Below are 11,566 nucleotides of genomic sequence, written 5' to 3' on the forward strand. Positions count from 1 at the left end.
CCTGATTTCTCATCACTTCTGTTCTTTCATTTGATTATAATAATAATCATTGGAGAAGCCAGGTATAGATACTCAAAAATTAGGGACAAAGGAATTAATGTAAAATTGCTATGGATCCCATCACACATTGGATTACTCCTTCATGATAAAGTTGATATGTTAGCCAAGAAGAGTACCCAGAAGGAGAATGTAGAATATAACTTTGGTATAACTGTGTCTAGCATTAGGAATAATATTAGGAGAGAAGTAAATAATGAAAATGATTGCTATAAGAATGCAGTTAGAAGCCTGAGTAGATCTATAACCCACTATGATAACATGAACGTAGATAAGTATGTTTATGGAGCAACTTGCAATGTGAACACTGACTGATGTTGTAGTGGCCAGGCTTAGGGTTGGTTACAAGTACTGACTGATGTTGTAGTGGCCAGGCTTAGGGTTGCTTACAAGTACTGACTGATGTTGTAGTGGCCAGGCTTAGGGTTGCTTACAAGTACTGACTGTTGTTGTAGTGGCCAGGCTTAGGGTTGCTTACAAGTACTGACTGATGTTGTAGTGGCCAGGCTTAGGCTTGGTTACAAGTACTGACTGATGTTGTAGTGGCCAGGCTTAGGGTTGGTTACAAGTACTGACTGATGTTGTAGTGGCCAGGCTTAGGGTTGGTTACAAGTACTTCTGGCAGTTTGGGAGGCACACAGATGATGATCAAACTAAATGTAAATTATGTGATCAGGCATATGGTCACTCTCTTGAACACTATGTGCTTAATTGTCCACTTATTGAGGAATACAGAGACAGACAGTATAATAACCTATGTGACATGTCAAGATATCTTATTAATGAAAATAAGATACCAGATATACTAAGCAAATTTCCTAAATTTGCTTGTAACAGATAAGTGAACTGTAGATATGTAGATATAAATCCATATGTATTCCTGTTAACCCTTTGGGGCCTAGTTCCTAGGCCTTTTGTGTATCCATATGCTCTCGCGCTACCGTCCACAGGATGGATATGGGGTGCGCAATAAACTAGCCACTTCGGTGGCAAAGTCTAAAATCTAAGGGGGGTCGAGTCACAGTTCCTGGGCTGGTATGTATGTGTGCATGTACAAAACCTGTTTCTCTTACCTGTACTACAGTACATGGCGCAAGTGATCTTAGAGGCCTGGAAGGTCAGTAACTGGTCCCCACAGGTCCCAAGACCCGACCACTGGTATACTGTGGTCTTCGCCCACACCCACGGTGACGCCCACACAACCACTAGCAGTGTACACTGTACACTGTGTACTGTACACTGTACACCAATCATATTGTACTCTTACTCTGTAGATTATTATTAATAGTACTAGTAGCATTAGCACTGGTAATAGTAGTAGTATCAGTAATAGTAGTACTACTAGTAGTATCAGTAATAGTAGTAGTACTACTAATACCAGTAATAGTAGTAGTACTACTAATACCAGTAATAGTAGTAGTACTACTAATACCAGTAATAGTAGTACTGCCAGTAGTCTCAGTAATAGTAGTAGTACTACTAGTACCAGTAATAGAAGTAGTACTACTAGTAGTATCAGTAACAGTAGCAGTACTAGTAGTAGAAACAGTAGCAGTAGTATTAGTAGTACCAGTAATAGTAGTAGTAGTAATAGTAGTACTAGTAATAGTAGTAGTAATGGTGACAGTAGTAACTGAGACCTGGAGTCAGCGGGTGCTGACCACACTAGACAGCAGCCAGGCTTTTAATGACACACGTCAGCCACTGTGTCAGGACCCAACACGAAATACCTATAAGTGATTTTTATCATGCTGATCAATAGTGTCAGCTGGTATAGTACAGTGTCAGCTGGTATAGTACAGTGTCAGCTGGTATAGTAGTGTCAGCTGGTATAGTAGTGTCAGCTGGTATAGTACAGTGTCAGCTGGTATAGTAGTGTCAGCTGGTATAGTACAGTGTCAGCTGGTATAGTACAGTGTCAGCTGGTATAGTACAGTGTCAGCTGGTATAGTACAGTGTCAGCTGGTATAGTAGCGTCAGCTGGTATAGTACAGTGTCAGCTGGTATAGTACAGTGTCAACTGGTATAGTACAGTGTCAGCTGGTATAGTACAGTGTCAGCTGGTGTAGTACAGTGTCAGCTGGTATAGTACAGTGTCAGCTGGTATAGTACAGTGTCAGCTGGTGTAGTACAGTGTCAGCTGGTATAGTACAGTGTCAGCTGGTATAGTACAGTGTCAGCTGGTGTAGTACAGTGTCAGCTGGTGCAGTACAGTGTCAGCTGGAATAGTACAGTGTCAGCTGGTGTAGTACAGTGTCAGCTGGTGCAGTACAGTGTCAGCTGGAATAGTACAGTGTCAGCTGGTATAGTACAGTGTCTGCTGGTTTAGTACAGTGTCAACTGGTATAATACAGTGTCAGCTGGTATAGTACAGTGTCAGCTGGTATAGTACAGTGTCAGCTGGTATAGTACATTGTCAGCTGGTATACAGTGTCAGTTGGTATAGTGCAGTGTCATCTCGTATAGTACAGTGTCAGCTGGTATAGCACAGTGTCAGCTGGTATAGTACAGTGTCAGCTGGTATAGTACAGTGTCTGTTGGTATAGTACAGTGTCACCTGGTATAGTACAGTGTCTTCTGGTATAGTACAGTGTCTGCTGGTATAGTACAGTGTCAGCTGGTATAGTACAGTGTCAGCTGGTATAGTAGTGTCAGCTGGTATAGTACAGTGTCAGCTGGTGTAGTACAGTGTCAGCTGGTATAGAAATGTCTGCTGGTATAGTACAGTGTCAGCTGGTATAGTACAGTGTCACCTAGAATAGTACAGTGTCTGCTGGTATAGTACAGTGTCAGCTGGTATAGTACAATGTCAGCTGGTATAGTACAGTGTCAGCTGGTATAGTATAGTGTCATCTGGTATAGTACAATGTCAGCTGGTATAGTACAGTGTCAGCTGGTATAGCACAGTGACTGCTGGTATAGTACAGTGTCAGCTGGTATAGTACAGTGACAGCTGGTATAGTACAGTGACAGCTGGTATAGTACAGTGTCAGCTGGTATAGTACAGTGTCAGCTGGTATAGTACAGTGTCAGCTGGTATAGCACAGTGACAGCTGGTATAGTACAGTGTCAGCTGGTATAGTACAGTGTCAGCTGGTGTAGTACAGTGTCAGCTGGTATAGTACAGTGTCACCTGGTATAGTACAGTGTCAGCTGGTATAGTACAGTGTCTGCTGGTATAGTACAGTGTCACCTGGTATAGTACAGTGTCAGCTGGTATAGTACAGTGTCTGCTGGTATAGTACAGTGTCAGCTGGTATAGTACAGTGTCACCTGGTATAGTACAGTGTCAGCTGGTGTAGTACAGTGTCAGCTGGTATAGTACAGTGACACCTGGTTTAGTACAGTGTCAGCTGGTGTAGTACAGTGTCAGCTGGTATAGTACAGTGTCAGCAGGTATAGTACAGTGTCACCTGGTATAGTACAGTGTCAGCTGGAGTAGTACAGTGTCAACTGGTATAGTACAGTGTCAACTGGTAGAGTACAGTGTCAACTGGTACAATACAGTGTCAGCTGCTATAGTACAGTGTCAGCTGGTGTAATACAGTGTCACCTGGAATAGTAGTGTCTGCTAGTACAGTACAGTGTCACCTGGTGTAGTACAGTGTCAGCTGGTATAGTAAAGTGACAGCTAGTATAGTGCAGTGTCAGCTGGTGTAGTACAGTGTCAGCTGGTGTAGTACAGTGTCAACTGGTATAGTACAGTGTCAGCTGGTGTAATACAGTGTCACCTGGTATAGTAGTGTCAGCTGGTATAGTACAGTGTCAACTGGTACAGTACAGTGTCAGCTGCTATAGTACAGTGTCAGCTGGTGTAGTACAGTGTCATCTGGTATAGTACAGTGTCACCAAGCAGAGTACAGTGTCAGCTGGTATAGTACAGTGTCAGCTGGTGTAGTACAGTGTCAGCTGGTATAGTACAGTGTCATCTGGTATAGTACATGTCAGCTGCTATAGTACAGTGTCATCTGGTATAGTACAGTGTCACCAAGCAGAGTACAGTGTCAGCTGGTATAGTACAGTGTCATCTGGTATAGTACAGTGTCAGCTGCTATAGTACAGTGTCAGCTGGTATAGTACAGTAACAGCTGGTATAATAGTGTCAGTTGGTATAGTACAGTGTCAGCTGGTATAGTACAGTGTCAACTGGTATAGTACAGTGTCAGCTGGTATAGTACAGTGTCAGCTGGTATAGTACAGTGACAGCTGGTGTAGTACAGTGTCAGCTGGTATAGTACAGTGTCAGCTGGTATAGTACAGTGTCAGCTGGTATAGTACAGTGTCAGCTGGTATAGTACAGTGACAGCTGGTGTAGTACAGTGTCAGCTGGTGTAGTACAGTGTCAGCTGGTATAGTACGGTGTCAGCTGGTAGAGCACAGTGACAGCTGGTATAGTACAGTGTCAGCTGGTATAGTACAGTGACAGCTGGTATAGTACAGTGTCAGCTGGTATAGTACAGTGACAGCTGGTATAGTACAGTGTCAGCTGGTATAGTACAGTGTGAGTTGCTCTAGTACAGTGTCAGCTGGTATAATACAGTGACAGCTGGTGTAGTACAGTGTCAGTTGGTATAATACAGTGTCAGCTGGTATAGTACAGTGTCAGCTGGTATAGTACAGTGTCAGCTGGTATAGTACAGTGTCAGCTGGTATAGTACAGTGACAGCTGGTATAGTACAGTGTCAGTTGGTATAGTACAGTGACAGCTGGTGTAGTACAGTTTCAGCTGGTATAGTACAGTGTCAGCTGGTATAATGCAGTGACAGCTGGTATAGTACAGTGTCAGCTTGTGTAGTACAGTGACAGTTTGTATAGTACAGTGTCAGCTGGTGTAGTACAGTTTCAGCTGGTATAGTACAGTGTCAGCTGGTATATTACAGTGTCAGCTGGTATAATACAGTGACAGCTAGTATAATACAGTGTCAGCTGGTATAGTACAGTGGCAGCTGGTAAAGTACAGTGTCCGCTGGTATAGTGCAGTGCCAGCTGGTATACCTGGAGTTTACCTGGAGAGAGTTCCAGGGGTCAACACCCCCGCGGCCCGGTCTGTGACCAGGCCTCCTGGTGGATCAGAGCCTGATCAACCAGGCTGTTGCTGCTGGCTGCACGCAAACCAACGTACGAGCCACAGCCCGGCTGATCAGGAACTGACTTTAGGTGCTTGTCCAGTGCCAGCTTGAAGACTGCCAGGGGTCTGTTGGTAATCCCCCTTATGTGTGCTGGGAGGCAGTTGAACAGTCTCGGGCCCCTGACACTTATTGTATGGTCTCTTAACGTGCTAGTGACACCCCTGCTTTTCATTGGGGGGATGGTGCATCGTCTGCCAAGTCTTTTGCTTTCGTAGTGAGTGATTTTCGTGTGCAAGTTCGGTACTAGTCCCTCTAGGATTTTCCAGGTGTATATAATCATGTATCTCTCCCTCCTGCGTTCCAGGGAATACAGGTTCAGGAACCTCAAGCGCTCCCAGTAATTGAGGTGTTTTATCTCCGTTATGCGCGCCGTGAAAGTTCTCTGTACATTTTCTAGGTCAGCAATTTCACCTGCCTTGAAAGGTGCTGTTAGAGTGCAGCAATATTCCAGCCTAGATAGAACAAGTGACCTGAAGAGTGTCATCATGGGCTTGGCCTCCCTAGTTTTGAAGGTTCTCATTATCCATCCTGTCATTTTTCTACCAGATGCGATTGATACAATGTTATGGTCCTTGAAGGTGAGATCCTCTGACATGATCACTCCCAGGTCTTTGACGTTGGTGTTTCGCTCTATTTTGTGGCCAGAATTTGTTTTGTACTCTGATGAAGATTTAATTTCCTCATGTTTACCATATCTGAGTAATTGAAATTTCTCATCGTTGAACTTCATATTGTTTTCTGCAGCCCACTGAAAGATTTGGTTGATGTCTGCCTGGAGCCTTGCAGTGTCTGCAGTGGAAGACACTGTCATGCAGATTCGGGTGTCATCTGCAAAGGAAGACACGGTGCTGTGGCTGACATCCTTGTCTATGTCGGATATGAGGATGAGGAACAAGATGGGAGCTAGTACTGTGCCTTGTGGAACAGAGCTTTTCACCGTAGCTGCCTCGGACTTTACTCTGTTGACGACTACTCTCTGTGTTCTGTTAGTGAGGAAATTATAGATCCATCGACCGACTTTTCCTGTTATTCCTTTAGCACGCATTTTGTGCGCTATTACGCCATGGTCACACTTGTCGAAGGCTTTTGCAAAGTCTGTATATATTACATCTGCATTCTTTTTATCTTCTAGTGCATTTAGGACCTTGTCGTAGTGATCCAATAGTTGAGACAGACAGGAGCGACCTGTTCTAAACCCATATAGTGCAGTGTCAGTTGGTATAATACAGTGACTGCTGGTGTAGCACAGTGTCAGCTGGTGTAGCACAGTGTCAGCTGGTGTAGTACAGTGTCAGCTGGTATAGTAAAGTGTCAGCTGGTAAAGTACAGTGTCCGCTGGTATAGTGCAGTGCCAGCTGGTATAGTACAGTGACAGCTGGTATAATACAGTGACATCTGGTGTAGCACAGTGTCAGCTGGTGTAGTGCAGTGTCATATGGTATAGTACGGTATCAGGTGGTGTAGTACAGTGTCAACTGGTGTAGTACAGTGTCAGTTGGTGTAGTACAGTGTCAGCTAGTATAGTACAGTGTCAGCTGGTACAGTACAGTGTCAACTGGTGTAGTACAGTGTAAACTGGTATAGTACAGTGTTATCTGGTATGGTAGTGTCATCTGGTAAACTAGAGTGGCATCTGGTATAGTGTAGTGTCAGCTGCTATGGTAAGCACAACCACTACCACCAGCTACCACAATCACCAACTGCTACTGCAACCACTACCACCAGCTACCACAATCACCACCACCAGCTAATGCAACCACTACCACCAGCTACCACAATCACCACCACCAGCTACCACAATCACCACCACCAGCTTCCACAATCACCACCACCAGCTACTGCAACCACTATCATGTGGGAGTTCGAACACGTGGATTGGGTAAAGTAATACTCACGTAGGCTGGTAGTACGTATAATTACAGATAATGTGGAGAGCGCCCTTACAGCCGTAACCTATCTCTCTTGCTCACTCTCGTAAACTGACTGGCCGCCCACAGTACCCATATGTGAGGGGGTCTTTGAATAGTGCTAGGTCAGCACAATATGAGTTCAGACAGTGACTCAGGCAGAGACGGTTGGCAGTGAGTCAACCACCGGTACACTGGTTACTGGTAACTGGTTACTACTACTGAGACCACTACCACAATCACCACCACCAGCTACCACAATCACCATCACCAGCTTCAATCACCACCACCAGCTACGACAATAACTTCCACCAGCTACCACAATCACCACCACCAGCTACCACAATCACCACCACCAGCTTCCGCAATCACCACCACCAGCTACCACAATCACCACCACCAGCTACCACAATCACTACCACCAGCTACCACAATCACTACCACCAGCTACCACAACCACTACCACAATCACTACCACCAGCTTCCACAACCACGAGCACCAGCTACCACAGTCACCTCCACCAGCTACAGCAATCACTACCGCCAGCTACCACAATCACCTCCATCGGCTACCACTACCACCAGCAATGACAATCACCACCACCTGCTACCACAGTCACTACCATCAGCTACCAGTGCCACCAGCTACCACAATCACTACCACCAACTTCCACAATCACCTCCACCAGCTACCACAATCAACACCACGAGCTTCCACTACCACCTGCTACCACAATCATAACCAGCTACCACAATCACCATCAGCTATCACAGTCACCACCATCAGCTACCACAAATAGTACCATCAGCTACCACTACCACCAGCTACCCCAATCACCACCACCAGCTACTACAATTACAATTACCAACTACCACAATCACTACCACCAGCTACCACAATCACCACCACAATCTACCACAATCACTACCACCAGCTACCACAATCACCACCACAATATACCACAATCACTACCACCAGCTACCGCAATCACCACTACCAGCTACCACAATCACTGCCAATAGCTACCACAATCTCCACCACCAGTTACCACAATCACCACCACCAGCTACCACAATCACCACCGTCAGCTACCTCAACCACCACCAGCTATCACAATCACTACCACCAGCTACCACTATCACCACCACCAGCTACACAATTACCACCACCAGCTGCCATAATCACCACCACCAGCTACCACAGTCACCACCACCAGCTACCACAATCACCACCACCAGCTACCACAATCACCATCACCCCAGCTACCACAATCACTACTTCCAGCTACCACAATCACCACCACCAGCTACCACAATCAATACCACTACCTACCACAATCACCACCACCAGCTACCACAATCACCACCATCAGCTACCACAATCACCACAACCAGCTACCACTATAATCAGCTACCACACTCACCACCACCAGCTACCACAATCACTACCACAATCACTACCACCAGCTACCACAATCACTACCACCAGCTAGCGCAAGCACCACCACCAGCTACTACAATCACTACCACCAGCTACTACAGTCACCACCACCAGGTACCACAATCACTCCCACCAGCTACCACAATCACCACCACCAGCTACCACACCCACCACCAGCTACCACAATCATTACCACCAGCTACCACCATCTACCACAATCAATACCACCAGCTACCGCAATCACCACCAGCTACTACAATCATCACCACCAGCTACCACAATTACTACCACCAACTACCACAATCACCACCAGCTACCACAATCATTGTCACTAGCTACCAAAATCACCATCAGCTACCACTACCACCAGCTACCACAATCACCACCACTAGCTACCACAACCACTATCACCAGCTGCCACAATCACCATCACTAGCTACCACAATCACCACCAGCTACAACAATCACTACCACCAGCTACCACAATCACTACCACCATCTACCACAGTCACCACCACCAACTGCTACAATCACTACCACCAGCTACCGCTATCACCACCACCAGCTACTACAATCACCACCACCAGCTACCACAATCACTACCACCAGCTACCACAATCACCACCAGCTGCCAAAATCACTGCCACTAGCTACCACAATCACCATCATCAGCTACCGCAATCACTACTACCAACTACCACAATCACCACCACTAGCTATCACAATCACTACCATCAGCTACCGCAATCACTAGCACCAGCTACCACAATCACCACCACCAGCTACCACAATTACTCTCACCAGTTACCACAATCACCATCACCAGCTACCACAATCACCACAACCAGCTACCACAATCACCACTAGCAGCTACCACAATCACTACCACCATCTACCACAATCACTACCACCATCTACCACAATCACCACCACCAGCTTCCACAATCACTATCACCAGCTACCACAGTCACCATTACCAGCTACCACAATCACCACCACCAGCTACCACAATCACCAATAGCTACCACAATCACTACCACCATCTACCACAATCACCACCACCAGCTACCATAATCACTATCAACAGCTACCGCAATCACCAGCTACTACAATCACCACCAGCTACCACAATCACTACCACCAGCTACCACAATCACCACCAGCTACCACAATCACTGCCACTAGCTACCACAATCACTGCCACGACCATCAGCTACCACTACCACCAGCCACCACAATCACTACCACTAGCTACGACAGTCACTATCACCAGCTACCACAATCACCATCACCAGCTACCACAATCACCACCAGCTACAACAATCATCACCAGCTACCACAACCACTTCCACCAGAGACCACAGTCACCACCACCAGCTACCACAATCACTACCACTATCTACCACAATCACCACCAGCTGTCACAATCACTACCACCAGCTACCGCAATCACCACCACCAGCTACTACAATCACCACCACCAGCTACCACAATCACTACCACCAGCTACCACAATCACTACCAGCTGCCAAAATCACTGCCACTAGCTACCATAATCACCACCATTAGCTTCCGCAATCACTGCCACCAGCTATCACAATCACCACCATCAGCTACCACTTCCACCAGGTATCACAATCACCACTACCAGCTACCACAATCACCACAATCACTACCATCAGCTACCGCAATCACTACCACCAGCTTCCACAATCACCACCACCAGCTACCACAATCACTATCACCAGCTACCACAATCACCACCACCAGCTACCACAATCACCAGCAGCTACCACAATCACTACCACCATCAGCTACCACCATCAGCTACCACAATCACCAGCAGCTACCACAATCACTACCACCATCTACCACAACCACCAGCTACCACCATCAGCTACCACCATCAGCTACCACAATCACCAGCAGCTACCACAATCACTGCCACCATCTATCACAATCACCACCACCAGCTACCACAATCACTACCACCATCTACCACAATCACCACCACCAGCTACCACAATCACTATCACCAGCTACCACCAGCAGCTACCACAATCACTACCACCATCTACCACAATCACCACCACCAGCTACCACAATCACTACCACCATCTACCACAATCACCACCACCTGCAACTACAATTGCCATTACCAACTATCGCAATCACGCTACCAGTATCAACCACAATTAACATAATTTCACATCGATTCTGATCCTTTTAAGCGACTCTCTAATGTACACGCCATGCAAGCAATGTTTACTGTGTGTTTTAAGTGCATTCTTGTTTGTTCTGTTATTTTTACTACTGTTGTTCTGTTAGTCTGGATACTGTTGTTCTGTTAGTCTAACTACTGTTGTTCTGTTAGTCTAACTACTGTTGTTCTGTTAGTCTAACTACTGTTGTTCTGTTAGTCTGGATACTGTTGTTCTGTTAGTCTAACTACTGTCGTTCTGTTAGTCTAACTACTGTTGTTCTGTTAGTCTAACTACTGTTGTTCTGTTAGTCTAACTACTGTTGTTCTGTTAGTCTAACTACTGTTGTTCTGTTAGTCTAACTACTGTTGTTCTGTTAGTCTAACTACTGTTGTTCTGTTAGTCTAACTACTGTTGTTCTGTTAGTCTGGATACTGTTGTTCTGTTAGTCTAACTACTGTTGTTCTGTTAGTCTAACTACTGTTGTTCTGTTAGTCTGGATACTGTTGTTCTGTTAGTCTAACTACTGTTGTTCTGTTAGTCTAACTACTGTCGTTCTGTTAGTCTAACTACTGTTGTTCTGTTAGTCTGGCTACTGTTGTTCTGTTAGTCTAACTACTGTTGTTCTGTTAGTCTGACTACTGTTGTTCTGTTGTTCTGCAGACACTGCAAAGCTCCAGGCAGACATCAACCAAATCTTTCAGTGGGCTGCAGAAAACAATATGAAGTTCAACGATGAGAAATTTCAATTACTCAGATATGGTAAACATGAGGAAATTAAATCTTCATCAGAGTACAAAACAAATTCTGGCCACAAAATAGAGCGAAACA

This window comes from Cherax quadricarinatus, chromosome 3 (genome assembly GCF_038502225.1).
Source record: "Cherax quadricarinatus isolate ZL_2023a chromosome 3, ASM3850222v1, whole genome shotgun sequence".
In the NCBI taxonomy this organism is placed as follows: domain Eukaryota; kingdom Metazoa; phylum Arthropoda; class Malacostraca; order Decapoda; family Parastacidae; genus Cherax; species Cherax quadricarinatus.